Genomic DNA, 17153 nt, shown 5'->3' with positions numbered 1-17153 from the left:
CTCCAATTCCTCCTGTATTGAATTGTATTGTAACTTTATTGTCTTCCCTCATATTGTAAAGCGCTGCGCAAACTGTTGGCGCTCTATAAATCCTGTATAATAATAAATAATAATAATTATGTTTCACAGTGATATTGTTAGAGGACTTTACAAGAGATTGCATAGCAGAAAGCTTGTCAGCTGTTTGCATTATTGTTTAGTTATTGCAATGTTTGTATTTCATACAGATGCTTTAGTGCTTCATAAAGCCACAGAGCTTTATAGATGCTGGATTAGGACAATCCCAGTCTGGCAATAGTCTAATTGATTCTTAAAGTAAATTCGTCAAGAATCTTGGAAATTCAGGATGATAATATGTTGAAAAATGCAAACACTGAGGTTTCCTTCAAACTAGAGGAGCACTGAATGGAAATGTTGGTGCCAAAACAGAACCTGAAAATTCAGGTTGCACTTGTCTCAAACCGAAACCAAAAAAAAAACTGTTTTAAAAAATATATATATATTTTTATATATAATTGTATTGTATTCATCCTTTTAATTAATATCATGAATTTAAATGAGTATGAATTTATTGTCAACCATTATCGGCACCTTTTGCGCAAGAAAAGCTTAAAAATGCATCCCTTTAAATTCTATGTCTGGTCCGTTGTGCTTCCGTTGTGGTGATAGGGCTGGTTCACACCAGAAAAACGTCCTATAGATCCGTTCTGGATGCATTTCTGCATGTGCATTTTTGACGCGTTCTGGTACATTTGTTTTCCATTTTCGGATGCATTCCAGATTTTTTTTCTTGTTTTTTTTTCAGTATACTAGGGTCCAGTGCATTTTTAAAGCATTTGTGATGCGTGCAGGTGCATTCCGGTGCATTTTTGATGCGTTTTTTACCGTGTTCCAGTACAGTTCTGTGCAGGAAAAATGTGGCATGTTCTACTTTTTTTTTTTTCCTGGAACCAGAAGACACTGGAAGCACTGGGGTAAACTATGAATTGCCGCGCTACTAGTGCCCAAACAAAACCTCTACATTTAAACTTATAAACCGCAAGTGTATACTATATTGAGTTGAGAATGATCATATGCAAAAATAAATGAAACTCATAAACATAAAATAGTGTGCAAAATTAAAATGGTGAATTGAACATTAAAGTCCCAAGTAGTTAAATACAAAAATTGTGCACAATGACAAAAATATAATGACATTCATATCTATAGTTTGTGCAATATTTATAGCTAGGGCGATCGCCACACACACATGTAAAAAAAATTGTCCATTCTCATGAATTAAACTACTGAGAGAACTCCAAGTGATAATTAAAAAAAATATATTTAAGTGCAGCTTCTTCCGTGCATTAAACCAATGTGTCTCTTTAACCGGTTGCCGACCGCCGCAAGTACATATACTGCGGCGGTCAGTCCCGGCCAGGCAAAGTCGCGTATGAGTACGTCACTCGTCTGTCACTTGTTTGTGAGCCAATAGCGGGCGAGCGCGCGCCCGCCCCGGCTCGTTCCTTGGGAAGTCCATGCATGTGACCAGCGGACACGATGTCCGCCCGTCACTCGCGATCGTCCGCCGTGAAGGGAGAAAGGCAGGCCGCTAATGTAAACAAGCCGCCTGTCATTCTCCCCTGTGTAGGAATAGTGATCATACGGTTCTATGTAGGACCGTTGATCACTGTTCCTACACCAGTAGCCATGTCCAATCACAGTTAGAAGCACGCCCCTAGGGACACACTTAACCCCTCCTTCCCCAATAAAGTTAACCCCTTCCCTGCCAGTGTCATTTTGCAGTAACAGTGCATATATATATATATATATGTAGCACTGATTACTGTAGTAATGTCACTGGTAACCCCAAAAGTGTCAAAAATGTCAGTCAAGGGTCCGATCTGTCCGCCGCAATGTCGCAGTACCGCAAAAAAACCGCAGATCGCCGCCATTACGCGTTAAAAAAAACACCAAAAATGACAGAAATCTTTCCCTTAGTTAGTAAACGCAATAACTTTTGCGCAAACCAATCAAAATACGCTTTTTGCGATTTTGTTTTTTTTACCAAACATATGTAGCATAAAACAAATTGGCCTAAAATGTTAAAAAATTTTTGATCGTTTACATTTTTTTTGGGGGGGGATTTCATATAACAAAATGTGAAAAATATTGTTATTTTTGCAAAATTGACGCTCTTTTTTTGTTTATAGCGCATGATCAAAAAATCGCACAGGTGATCAAATACCACCAAAAGAAAGCTCTGTTTGTGGGAAAAAAAGGACGTCAAATTAGTTTAGGTATAGCGTCGCACGACCGCGCAATTGTCCGTTAAAATCACACAGTGCCGAATCGCAAAATAGGCCCTGGTCAGGAAGGGGGTAAAATCTTCCGGGGCTTAAGTGGTTAAGGTGCTCCCCCCCCCCCCCCAGCAGGAATAATCTCACCTGGGGTGGTGCGACCACCACAATTAAGTAGGGTCAAAAATCGCTTTTTAGCCTATTGATGGCTACATCCAGCTCCTCCAATCTCCTCTGTAATCTCCTCAATAGGGGTTATGACAGGTCAGATAACATGTACAAAATATAAAAAGAGACCAATGGCGCTTATACCCTTTTAAAACCAATTTATTAACAAAACCAAGCTCAGGGTACTCACTCTATACTTGTGCTTCCAGCACACCAGACTAATACAAGCAAAGCCGTATATTCCATTCCTGATATGATTCCTTCTGTCTAAAGGGCCGTACACACTATAAGATTTTCTGAAGACTTTATCCTTCAGATTTACCTTTTCTATGTAGTGCAAGGGCCTGCCAGATTGCATACAAATTGAAAGTGTTTAGGTTTGACCTCATATTATCTGGTTTTGGTAAATCTAAAGGAAAAAGTCTTCAGAAAATCTTATAGTGTGTATGGCCCATAAGCAAGTGTCAGAAGGCTGTTTGCTTAGACAGAAGGAATCATGCCAGGAATGGAATATACTGCTTTGCTTGTATTAGTCTGGTGTGCTGGAAGCACAAGTATAGAGTGAGTACCCTGAGCTTGGTTTTGTTAATAAATTGGTTTTAAAAGGGTATAAGCACCATTGGTCTCTTTTTATATTTTGTACCCATGTTATCTGGCCTGTCATAACCCCTATTGAGGAGATTACAGGGGAGGTTGGAGGAGCTGCATGTAGCCATTAATAGGCTAAAAAGCGATTTTCTTTTTTTTTTTTTTACCCTACTTAATTGTGGTGGTCGCACCACCCGAGGTGAGATTATTCCTGGTGGGGGGGGGGGGGGGGGAGCACCTTGAAGAGACGCACTGGTTGCATGCACAGAAAAGAAGCTGTGCTTAAATATGTTTTTTAAATCAGTAGAAGAAAAAGGAGGAGTGTGGGATTTTGAATGAGTATAGCTAGACATATATATCTACTATATGGTGTAATAAGCATGTCCTACTGCTTATTGTCAGTCCGTGAAGGACTGACAATGCATAGGTTGAATTAATGTAGGATATATGGCTCTGTAAATCATATTATTAAATCATAATAGATGCCAATTATTTTCAAAACAAAGAAAGTATATCATGTCCAAAATCACAATAATAAAACATATTTATTGTGGAAATATTCTTTTTTTCTTTTTTACAGGTAAGCACCTTTTAAAATATAAAACTTTATATGACCCAAACCATGGGGACCCCTCAAGGGTTAACACACAATCGAACATTTAACTATTCTAATCTGGCACGATATATTACCATAATAATACAGATTATACATACAGAACATATACAAGGAAAGAAATACATGAATGTATATAAATTAGCAATAAAACCATACATATTCATATTAGAGATCAAAAACAGCTTGATATAAGAATGTGAATCTCATTGAAAAACATAATCTTAAAATTAGATAGGATTTTCATGGAGTAACTTGGATGATTGTTAGTTTATTGTACCAGGTGTGAATAAGATGATGTAAGTAGTATATCGGCTCGACGCGTTTCGTGGAGCTTTGTCCACTCATCAGGAGCAAAAAAGAATTGGTTTCTGAAAGTGAAAATATGAATAAGGTTTTGGTATAGATGTAGGGTATGGAAAAAAAAAAAAAAAAAAATTATTTATAATATTTTATATAAGATCAATAAGGGGATGAACACTACCTTAAACTAGTGTCATCGATCCATAAACAAACCAGTCCGGTGCCGGCAAACAGGGGCCGCTCCAGGAGAACGCCTGTCCCGGGGCTGAAGCATGGGTTACATCCAACACACATGGGGGCAGCAGGAAAGAGAGGACCCAAGTAGAATTATATATTGATAAACGAACCAAACAGAGAGGCTTTTGGGAGATTGATCCAAAAAGTATGGGTCAGCAATCGTTGGAACCTGAGGCAGTCTGAAAATATATGTATAGAATTGGGATAAATATCTAACATGAACTAGAGGGAAAGAAAAAATATATTTAGTCTCACAAAATTCTATCTTAAATATATTATATATGGGGTTCAAAAGAAATTTTTTTTTTTTTTTTTGATCCCAAAGAAGAATCTGCCTGTGGGTGACCGAGCATTGGATAAAGGTTGGAAGAAGGGGGATTAGACGGTACGTGTAGTTAGAATAATATCTAGCAAGCGTGTCATATAGTTAAGTGAAGTGAGATGAGATAAGTGATGAAAATTGGATATACATGGAGAAAGACCAGAAATAATGTACAGAATTACATGCACTGGAAACCAAAACGACCAGATAGAGGAACATATTGGGACGAAGATCACCAAGTGTGAGAGGATATATGAAAAAGTGATGGATTAATGATGTAGTGATATATAATTAAATGGGAGACCTGGAAAGGTTAAAGAAGGGACCAAATGGTCCAGACCGATAAAAGTGAAACGGTATTAAATACACAAGGGTCAAAAGGAAAAGAGGTGCCAGAGTGACAAGTACGTGAGGGCTTGTGAAAGGCAGAAAGCGTGGAAAGGTAACATAATTAACCAGTGAACCTAAATTAGGTGAATAGGGTGGAAAGTCTATTGGAAAAATAAATCAGGGTGAGCAATAGCATGTAGAATGATTTACCAGAGAAAAAAATATATATTTCCGGAGAACATAGGAGAGGTCCAAACAAACCAGCGTGTCCATAGTGAGCGGGAGTGAAGACCACGCTAACGCCATGTTAAGCGTCAGTATATATAGGCGGTTCACGTCTCCCGCCTATATCCGGTCGGTCAGACCGGATGACGGCGGGAACAGACCGCCCACTGACGTCACATGAGATGGAAGGAGTTGCCATAGCAGCGTGACGCCGACTGGAGTCACGTATCAGGCCACTCGGAAACATGGCGCCGATGGAGGGCGTGACGCTCCGCCCCCGGCCCGGATGCCGAAGCAGAGACGGGCTCGGGAGGGGAGAAGTCCGGCCACCCATCGCAGCCCCGGACAGGAAACCCGAGGCAGCCCTGACAGCCAACTTGCGGACCGGATGTAAATGGATTAAAACACACTACATCTGTACTTAGTAAAAGTTGCTGATTGTGTGTCTAGGGAGTAGATTGATATTGGACATATTGTTAGATCTGAGGGAAAGGATGAATTGAGGTAAGGGGATAATAAAGAGTCTGAAATAAACTAGATATAGATGTCTAAAAAAAGAACAAAAGGTTTATTATATGTATTAATGTCAGATGCTGAGTGTGGCAGACCTACAAAGCGGGTGTTTTCCACCCAAAAATGTAGAAAGGCAAAAAAGGGAAAGTGATCTGCCACGGAAGTATAATTGTCTAGCTAACTCCATCCCTAGTAACATAGTAGAAGAAAAAGGAGGAGTGTGGGATTTTGAATGAGTATAGCTAGACATATATATCTACTATATGGTGTAATAAGCATGTCCTACTGCTTATTGTCAGTCCGTGAAGGACTGACAATGCATAGGTTGAATTAATGTAGGATATATGGCTCTGTAAATCATATTATTAAATCATAATAGATGCCAATTATTTTCAAAACAAAGAAAGTATATCATGTCCAAAATCACAATAATAAAACATATTTATTGTGGAAATATTCTTTTTTTCTTTTTTACAGGTAAGTACCTTTTAAAATATAAAACTTTATATGACCCAAACCATGGGGACCCCTCAAGGGTTAACACACAATCGAACATTTAACTATTCTAATCTGGCACGATATATTACCATAATAATACAGATTATACATACAGAACATATACAAGGAAAGAAATACATGAATGTATATAAATTAGCAATAAAACCATACATATTCATATTAGAGATCAAAAACAGCTTGATATAAGAATGTGAATCTCATTGAAAAACATAATCTTAAAATTAGATAGGATTTTCATGGAGTAACTTGGATGATTGTTAGTTTATTGTACCAGGTGTGAATAAGATGATGTAAGTAGTATATCGGCTCGACGCGTTTCGTGGAGCTTTGTCCACTCATCAGGAGCAAAAAAGAATTGGTTTCTGAAAGTGAAAATATGAATAAGGTTTTGGTATAGATGTAGGGTATGGAAAAAAAAAAAAAAAAAAAAAAAATTATTTATAATATTTTATATAAGATCAATAAGGGGATGAACACTACCTTAAACTAGTGTCATCGATCCATAAACAAACCAGTCCGGTGCCGGCAAACAGGGGCCGCTCCAGGAGAACGCCTGTCCCGGGGCTGAAGCATGGGTTACATCCAACACACATGGGGGCAGCAGGAAAGAGAGGACCCAAGTAGAATTATATATTGATAAACGAACCAAACAGAGAGGCTTTTGGGAGATTGATCCAAAAAGTATGGGTCAGCAATCGTTGGAACCTGAGGCAGTCTGAAAATATATGTATAGAATTGGGATAAATATCTAACATGAACTAGAGGGAAAGAAAAAATATATTTAGTCTCACAAAATTCTATCTTAAATATATTATATATGGGGTTCAAAAGAAATTTTTTTTTTTTTTTTTGATCCCAAAGAAGAATCTGCCTGTGGGTGACCGAGCATTGGATAAAGGTTGGAAGAAGGGGGATTAGACGGTACGTGTAGTTAGAATAATATCTAGCAAGCGTGTCATATAGTTAAGTGAAGTGAGATGAGATAAGTGATGAAAATTGGATATACATGGAGAAAGACCAGAAATAATGTACAGAATTACATGCACTGGAAACCAAAACGACCAGATAGAGGAACATATTGGGACGAAGATCACCAAGTGTGAGAGGATATATGAAAAAGTGATGGATTAATGATGTAGTGATATATAATTAAATGGGAGACCTGGAAAGGTTAAAGAAGGGACCAAATGGTCCAGACCGATAAAAGTGAAACGGTATTAAATACACAAGGGTCAAAAGGAAAAGAGGTGCCAGAGTGACAAGTACGTGAGGGCTTGTGAAAGGCAGAAAGCGTGGAAAGGTAACATAATTAACCAGTGAACCTAAATTAGGTGAATAGGGTGGAAAGTCTATTGGAAAAATAAATCAGGGTGAGCAATAGCATGTAGAATGATTTACCAGAGAAAAAAATATATATTTCCGGAGAACATAGGAGAGGTCCAAACAAACCAGCGTGTCCATAGTGAGCGGGAGTGAAGACCACGCTAACGCCATGTTAAGCGTCAGTATATATAGGCGGTTCACGTCTCCCGCCTATATCCGGTCGGTCAGACCGGATGACGGCGGGAACAGACCGCCCACTGACGTCACATGAGATGGAAGGAGTTGCCATAGCAGCGTGACGCCGACTGGAGTCACGTATCAGGCCACTCGGAAACATGGCGCCGATGGAGGGCGTGACGCTCCGCCCCCGGCCCGGATGCCGAAGCAGAGACGGGCTCGGGAGGGGAGAAGTCCGGCCACCCATCGCAGCCCCGGACAGGAAACCCGAGGCAGCCCTGACAGCCAACTTGCGGACCGGATGTAAATGGATTAAAACACACTACATCTGTACTTAGTAAAAGTTGCTGATTGTGTGTCTAGGGAGTAGATTGATATTGGACATATTGTTAGATCTGAGGGAAAGGATGAATTGAGGTAAGGGGATAATAAAGAGTCTGAAATAAACTAGATATAGATGTCTAAAAAAAGAACAAAAGGTTTATTATATGTATTAATGTCAGATGCTGAGTGTGGCAGACCTACAAAGCGGGTGTTTTCCACCCAAAAATGTAGAAAGGCAAAAAAGGGAAAGTGATCTGCCACGGAAGTATAATTGTCTAGCTAACTCCATCCCTAGTAACATAGTAGAAGAAAAAGGAGGAGTGTGGGATTTTGAATGAGTATAGCTAGACATATATATCTACTATATGGTGTAATAAGCATGTCCTACTGCTTATTGTCAGTCCGTGAAGGACTGACAATGCATAGGTTGAATTAATGTAGGATATATGGCTCTGTAAATCATATTATTAAATCATAATAGATGCCAATTATTTTCAAAACAAAGAAAGTATATCATGTCCAAAATCACAATAATAAAACATATTTATTGTGGAAATATTCTTTTTTTCTTTTTTACAGGTAAGCACCTTTTAAAATATAAAACTTTATATGACCCAAACCATGGGGACCCCTCAAGGGTTAACACACAATCGAACATTTAACTATTCTAATCTGGCACGATATATTACCATAATAATACAGATTATACATACAGAACATATAAAGGAAAGAAATACATGAATGTATATAAATTAGCAATAAAACCATACATATTCATATTAGAGATCAAAAACAGCTTGATATAAGAATGTGAATCTCATTGAAAAACATAATCTTAAAATTAGATAGGATTTTCATGGAGTAACTTGGATGATTGTTAGTTTATTGTACCAGGTGTGAATAAGATGATGTAAGTAGTATATCGGCTCGACGCGTTTCGTGGAGCTTTGTCCACTCATCAGGAGCAAAAAAGAATTGGTTTCTGAAAGTGAAAATATGAATAAGGTTTTGGTATAGATGTAGGGTATGGAAAAAAAAAAAAAAAAAATTATTTATAATATTTTATATAAGATCAATAAGGGGATGAACACTACCTTAAACTAGTGTCATCGATCCATAAACAAACCAGTCCGGTGCCGGCAAACAGGGGCCGCTCCAGGAGAACGCCTGTCCCGGGGCTGAAGCATGGGTTACATCCAACACACATGGGGGCAGCAGGAAAGAGAGGACCCAAGTAGAATTATATATTGATAAACGAACCAAACAGAGAGGCTTTTGGGAGATTGATCCAAAAAGTATGGGTCAGCAATCGTTGGAACCTGAGGCAGTCTGAAAATATATGTATAGAATTGGGATAAATATCTAACATGAACTAGAGGGAAAGAAAAAATATATTTAGTCTCACAAAATTCTATCTTAAATATATTATATATGGGGTTCAAAAGAAATTTTTTTTTTTTTTTTTTGATCCCAAAGAAGAATCTGTCTGTGGGTGACCGAGCATTGGATAAAGGTTGGAAGAAGGGGGATTAGACGGTACGTGTAGTTAGAATAATATCTAGCAAGCGTGTCATATAGTTAAGTGAAGTGAGATGAGATAAGTGATGAAAATTGGATATACATGGAGAAAGACCAGAAATAATGTACAGAATTACATGCACTGGAAACCAAAACGACCAGATAGAGGAACATATTGGGACGAAGATCACCAAGTGTGAGAGGATATATGAAAAAGTGATGGATTAATGATGTAGTGATATATAATTAAATGGGAGACCTGGAAAGGTTAAAGAAGGGACCAAATGGTCCAGACCGATAAAAGTGAAACGGTATTAAATACACAAGGGTCAAAAGGAAAAGAGGTGCCAGAGTGACAAGTACGTGAGGGCTTGTGAAAGGCAGAAAGCGTGGAAAGGTAACATAATTAACCAGTGAACCTAAATTAGGTGAATAGGGTGGAAAGTCTATTGGAAAAATAAATCAGGGTGAGCAATAGCATGTAGAATGATTTACCAGAGAAAAAAATATATATTTCCGGAGAACATAGGAGAGGTCCAAACAAACCAGCGTGTCCATAGTGAGCGGGAGTGAAGACCACGCTAACGCCATGTTAAGCGTCAGTATATATAGGCGGTTCACGTCTCCCGCCTATATCCGGTCGGTCAGACCGGATGACGGCGGGAACAGACCGCCCACTGACGTCACATGAGATGGAAGGAGTTGCCATAGCAGCGTGACGCCGACTGGAGTCACGTATCAGGCCACTCGGAAACATGGCGCCGATGGAGGGCGTGACGCTCCGCCCCCGGCCCGGATGCCGAAGCAGAGACGGGCTCGGGAGGGGAGAAGTCCGGCCACCCATCGCAGCCCCGGACAGGAAACCCGAGGCAGCCCTGACAGCCAACTTGCGGACCGGATGTAAATGGATTAAAACACACTACATCTGTACTTAGTAAAAGTTGCTGATTGTGTGTCTAGGGAGTAGATTGATATTGGACATATTGTTGGATCTGAGGGAAAGGATGAATTGAGGTAAGGGGATAATAAAGAGTCTGAAATAAACTAGATATAGATGTCTAAAAAAAGAACAAAAGGTTTATTATATGTATTAATGTCAGATGCTGAGTGTGGCAGACCTACAAAGCGGGTGTTTTCCACCCAAAAATGTAGAAAGGCAAAAAAGGGAAAGTGATCTGCCACGGAAGTATAATTGTCTAGCTAACTCCATCCCTAGTAACATAGTAGAAGAAAAAGGAGGAGTGTGGGATTTTGAATGAGTATAGCTAGACATATATATCTACTATATAGTGTAATAAGCATGTCCTACTGCTTATTGTCAGTCCGTGAAGGACTGACAATGCATAGGTTGAATTAATGTAGGATATATGGCTCTGTAAATCATATTATTAAATCATAATAGATGCCAATTATTTTCAAAACAAAGAAAGTATATCATGTCCATGGCCGGGGGCGGAGCGTCACGCCCTCCATCGGCGCCATGTTTCCGAGTGGCCTGATACGTGACTCCAGTCGGCGTCACGCTGCTATGGCAACTCCTTCCATCTCATGTGACGTCAGTGGGCGGTCTGTTCCCGCCGTCATCCGGTCTGACCGACCGGATATAGGCGGGAGACGTGAACCGCCTATATATACTGACGCTTAACATGGCGTTAGCGTGGTCTTCACTCCCGCTCACTATGGACACGCTGGTTTGTTTGGACCTCTCCTATGTTCTCCGGAAATATATATTTTTTTCTCTGGTAAATCATTCTACATGCTATTGCTCACCCTGATTTATTTTTCCAATAGACTTTCCACCCTATTCACCTAATTTAGGTTCACTGGTTAATTATGTTACCTTTCCACGCTTTCTGCCTTTCACAAGCCCTCACGTACTTGTCACTCTGGCACCTCTTTTCCTTTTGACCCTTGTGTATTTAATACCGTTTCACTTTTATCGGTCTGGACCATTTGGTCCCTTCTTTAACCTTTCCAGGTCTCCCATTTAATTATATATCACTACATCATTAATCCATCACTTTTTCATATATCCTCTCACACTTGGTGATCTTCGTCCCAATATGTTCCTCTATCTGGTTGTTTTGGTTTCCAGTGCATGTAATTCTGTACATTATTTCTGGTCTTTCTCCATGTATATCCAATTTTCATCACTTATCTCATCTCACTTCACTTAACTATATGACACGCTTGCTAGATATTATTCTAACTACACGTACCGTCTAATCCCCCTTCTTCCAACCTTTATCCAATGCTCGGTCACCCACAGGCAGATTCTTCTTTGGGATCAAAAAAAAAAAAAAAAATTTCTTTTGAACCCCATATATAATATATTTAAGATAGAATTTTGTGAGACTAAATATATTTTTTCTTTCCCTCTAGTTCATGTTAGATATTTATCCCAATTCTATACATATATTTTCAGACTGCCTCAGGTTCCAACGATTGCTGACCCATACTTTTTGGATCAATCTCCCAAAAGCCTCTCTGTTTGGTTCGTTTATCAATATATAATTCTACTTGGGTCCTCTCTTTCCTGCTGCCCCCATGTGTGTTGGATGTAACCCATGCTTCAGCCCCGGGACAGGCGTTCTCCTGGAGCGGCCCCTGTTTGCCGGCACCGGACTGGTTTGTTTATGGATCGATGACACTAGTTTAAGGTAGTGTTCATCCCCTTATTGATCTTATATAAAATATTATAAATAATTTTTTTTTTTTTTTTTTTTTTTTCCATACCCTACATCTATACCAAAACCTTATTCATATTTTCACTTTCAGAAACCAATTCTTTTTTGCTCCTGATGAGTGGACAAAGCTCCACGAAACGCGTCGAGCCGATATACTACTTACATCATCTTATTCACACCTGGTACAATAAACTAACAATCATCCAAGTTACTCCATGAAAATCCTATCTAATTTTAAGATTATGTTTTTCAATGAGATTCACATTCTTATATCAAGCTGTTTTTGATCTCTAATATGAATATGTATGGTTTTATTGCTAATTTATATACATTCATGTATTTCTTTCCTTGTATATGTTCTGTATGTATAATCTGTATTATTATGGTAATATATCGTGCCAGATTAGAATAGTTAAATGTTCGATTGTGTGTTAACCCTTGAGGGGTCCCCATGGTTTGGGTCATATAAAGTTTTATATTTTAAAAGGTACTTACCTGTAAAAAAGAAAAAAAGAATATTTCCACAATAAATATGTTTTATTATTGTGATTTTGGACATGATATACTTTCTTTGTTTTGAAAATAATTGGCATCTATTATGATTTAATAATATGATTTACAGAGCCATATATCCTACATTAATTCAACCTATGCATTGTCAGTCCTTCACGGACTGACAATAAGCAGTAGGACATGCTTATTACACCATATAGTAGATATATATGTCTAGCTATACTCATTCAAAATCCCACACTCCTCCTTTTTCTTCTACTATGTTACTAGGGATGGAGTTAGCTAGACAATTATACTTCCGTGGCAGATCACTTTCCCTTTTTTGCCTTTCTACATTTTTGGGTGGAAAACACCCGCTTTGTAGGTCTGCCACACTCAGCATCTGACATTAATACATATAATAAACCTTTTGTTCTTTTTTTAGACATCTATATCTAGTTTATTTCAGACTCTTTATTATCCCCTTACCTCAATTCATCCTTTCCCTCAGATCTAACAATATGTCCAATATCAATCTACTCCCTAGACACACAATCAGCAACTTTTACTAAGTACAGATGTAGTGTGTTTTAATCCATTTACATCCGGTCCGCAAGTTGGCTGTCAGGGCTGCCTCGGGTTTCCTGTCCGGGGCTGCGATGGGTGGCCGGACTTCTCCCCTCCCGAGCCCGTCTCTGCTTCGGCATCCGGGCCGGGGGCGGAGCGTCACGCCCTCCATCGGCGCCATGTTTCCGAGTGGCCTGATACGTGACTCCAGTCGGCGTCACGCTGCTATGGCAACTCCTTCCATCTCATGTGACGTCAGTGGGCGGTCTGTTCCCGCCGTCATCCGGTCTGACCGACCGGATATAGGCGGGAGACGTGAACCGCCTATATATACTGACGCTTAACATGGCGTTAGCGTGGTCTTCACTCCCGCTCACTATGGACACGCTGGTTTGTTTGGACCTCTCCTATGTTCTCCGGAAATATATATTTTTTTCTCTGGTAAATCATTCTACATGCTATTGCTCACCCTGATTTATTTTTCCAATAGACTTTCCACCCTATTCACCTAATTTAGGTTCACTGGTTAATTATGTTACCTTTCCACGCTTTCTGCCTTTCACAAGCCCTCACGTACTTGTCACTCTGGCACCTCTTTTCCTTTTGACCCTTGTGTATTTAATACCGTTTCACTTTTATCGGTCTGGACCATTTGGTCCCTTCTTTAACCTTTCCAGGTCTCCCATTTAATTATATATCACTACATCATTAATCCATCACTTTTTCATATATCCTCTCACACTTGGTGATCTTCGTCCCAATATGTTCCTCTATCTGGTCGTTTTGGTTTCCAGTGCATGTAATTCTGTACATTATTTCTGGTCTTTCTCCATGTATATCCAATTTTCATCACTTATCTCATCTCACTTCACTTAACTATATGACACGCTTGCTAGATATTATTCTAACTACACGTACCGTCTAATCCCCCTTCTTCCAACCTTTATCCAATGCTCGGTCACCCACAGGCAGATTCTTCTTTGGGATCAAAAAAAAAAAAAAAAAAAAAAAAAAATTTCTTTTGAACCCCATATATAATATATTTAAGATAGAATTTTGTGAGACTAAATATATTTTTTCTTTCCCTCTAGTTCATGTTAGATATTTATCCCAATTCTATACATATATTTTCAGACTGCCTCAGGTTCCAACGATTGCTGACCCATACTTTTTGGATCAATCTCCCAAAAGCCTCTCTGTTTGGTTCGTTTATCAATATATAATTCTACTTGGGTCCTCTCTTTCCTGCTGCCCCCATGTGTGTTGGATGTAACCCATGCTTCAGCCCCGGGACAGGCGTTCTCCTGGAGCGGCCCCTGTTTGCCGGCACCGGACTGGTTTGTTTATGGATCGATGACACTAGTTTAAGGTAGTGTTCATCCCCTTATTGATCTTATATAAAATATTATAAATAATTTTTTTTTTTTTTTTTTTTTTCCATACCCTACATCTATACCAAAACCTTATTCATATTTTCACTTTCAGAAACCAATTCTTTTTTGCTCCTGATGAGTGGACAAAGCTCCACGAAACGCGTCGAGCCGATATACTACTTACATCATCTTATTCACACCTGGTACAATAAACTAACAATCATCCAAGTTACTCCATGAAAATCCTATCTAATTTTAAGATTATGTTTTTCAATGAGATTCACATTCTTATATCAAGCTGTTTTTGATCTCTAATATGAATATGTATGGTTTTATTGCTAATTTATATACATTCATGTATTTCTTTCCTTGTATATGTTCTGTATGTATAATCTGTATTATTATGGTAATATATCGTGCCAGATTAGAATAGTTAAATGTTCGATTGTGTGTTAACCCTTGAGGGGTCCCCATGGTTTGGGTCATATAAAGTTTTATATTTTAAAAGGTGCTTACCTGTAAAAAAGAAAAAAAGAATATTTCCACAATAAATATGTTTTATTATTGTGATTTTGGACATGATATACTTTCTTTGTTTTGAAAATAATTGGCATCTATTATGATTTAATAATATGATTTACAGAGCCATATATCCTACATTAATTCAACCTATGCATTGTCAGTCCTTCACGGACTGACAATAAGCAGTAGGACATGCTTATTACACCATATAGTAGATATATATGTCTAGCTATACTCATTCAAAATCCCACACTCCTCCTTTTTCTTCTACTATGTTACTAGGGATGGAGTTAGCTAGACAATTATACTTCCGTGGCAGATCACTTTCCCTTTTTTGCCTTTCCATGTTTTTTAAATCATCACTTGGAGTTCTCTCAGTAGTTTAATTCACGAGCATGGACAATTTTTTGATCATGTGTGGCGATCGCCCTAGCTATAAATATCGCACAAACTATAGATATGAATGTCATATTTTTGTCATTGTGCACAATATTTTATGTTTATGAGTTTGCTTTTTTTTTTTGGATATGATCATTCTCAACTTAATATAGTAAACACTTGCAGTTTATATGTTTGAATGCAGAGGTTTTGGTTGGGCACTAGTACCGCAGCAATTCATTACAAAGTGAATAACTCTAGCACAGATTTGGGATTTTGGCCATTGCCAGGAGCTGAGCTCATATTAGTCAGGGATATAAGCAGCTCGTAGGATTACAACTATACTGGTGTGAACTATGCCATTGAAAACCATGTAACCTACTTTCCATGCATTTTGGATGCAGAAAAAAAGCACTGGAACGCATGTGGAGCAAACTAGCTCTTAAAAATCTTGCTTGCTGCATTTTTGATCAGTTAAAAAAAACACACTAAAAATGCACCTTCCCATCGAAATGCTTTGAAAATGCAGCAAGAATGCATCAATAACGCACCTGTGTTATGTTTGTGATGCGATTTTTAAATCGCATGACCTATAAAAAACACACCATAAGCACAGTAAAATCATGGCAAAGTGGCAGTAAAATTGCTTCAAAGTCACGTCCGTTTTATATAAGCACCTGTTCAGTGATTCGATGCGACACAGCAGCGGTTCCAGCGATTAGCTAAGAGAGGAAGCCCCATTGAAAGTCATATGGGGATGCTAGCTCCCGCAGCTAATCGTGTCCACTCACTTATAATTGCTCACGAAGGCCAATCACTGGCATGTGCGTTCATTCGCTAATGTTCGCTAGTGGCAGCCTGTTTATTGAGAAAGAGCTGCCCATGCACCACAATTCATACATGTACTTTTTCTTTTTAAATGAACCATTTGAATCACAAAGCCAGGAAGGCTCTCATGTGTCCTTTTGGGGTGAATTCTTAAGATGCATTGTGGTTAAAAAAATGGCACCACATTGAGCTCAGCGAAGCTGGCCCCCCCTACAATCAGCACAAATTAAAATATAAAGAGTGTTTTTTTAGTGCTACGTTTGTGCTGTTTTGTGCCGTAAAAACTAGCTGCTTTTATTTTAAAGATATTAGCAATTGTTTTTTCCAGACCCCCCTACAACAGCCAAAAGACACAAAACTGGGCTGGTTGGTTAGTGCCGCGTTTGTGCTGTTTAAATTTCCATTCTATCTTTTATCTTTTTTGCATTATTAATGATTTAATAAAGTTCACCAAAGCTCAATCAGCTCCCCTACAACCTCCAAAAGACACAAAACTGGGTGCGTTGATCAGTGCTACGTTTGTGCTAGTTTGTGCTGCTAACATTTATATTTGTGGTGTTATGATTTTTGTAGTTCTAACAGTTTTTTTTTTTATTTTATTATTTTTTATTAAGCCTAACCCACTTTGCTCCCCTACAATCAGCACAAATAAAATTTAAGTGTGTTTTAGTGTTACGTTTGTGCTGTTTTGTGCCGTAATAATTTAAATTTGTGCTGCTTTTATTTTTACAATATCAGCAATTGTTTTTCCCAGACTATGACATCACCCAGCCCCCCTACAACAGCCAATGGACACAAACCTAAGCTGGTTGGTTAGTGCCGTGTTTGTGCTGGTTTGTGCAGTTTAAATCTCCATTCTATCTTTTG

This window comes from Pelophylax lessonae (genome assembly GCF_965119305.1).
Source record: "Pelophylax lessonae genome assembly, chromosome: 1".
Lineage (NCBI taxonomy): Eukaryota > Metazoa > Chordata > Amphibia > Anura > Ranidae > Pelophylax > Pelophylax lessonae.
The sequence above is the reverse complement of the archived record's forward strand: the minus strand, read 5'-3'. Positions refer to the sequence as shown.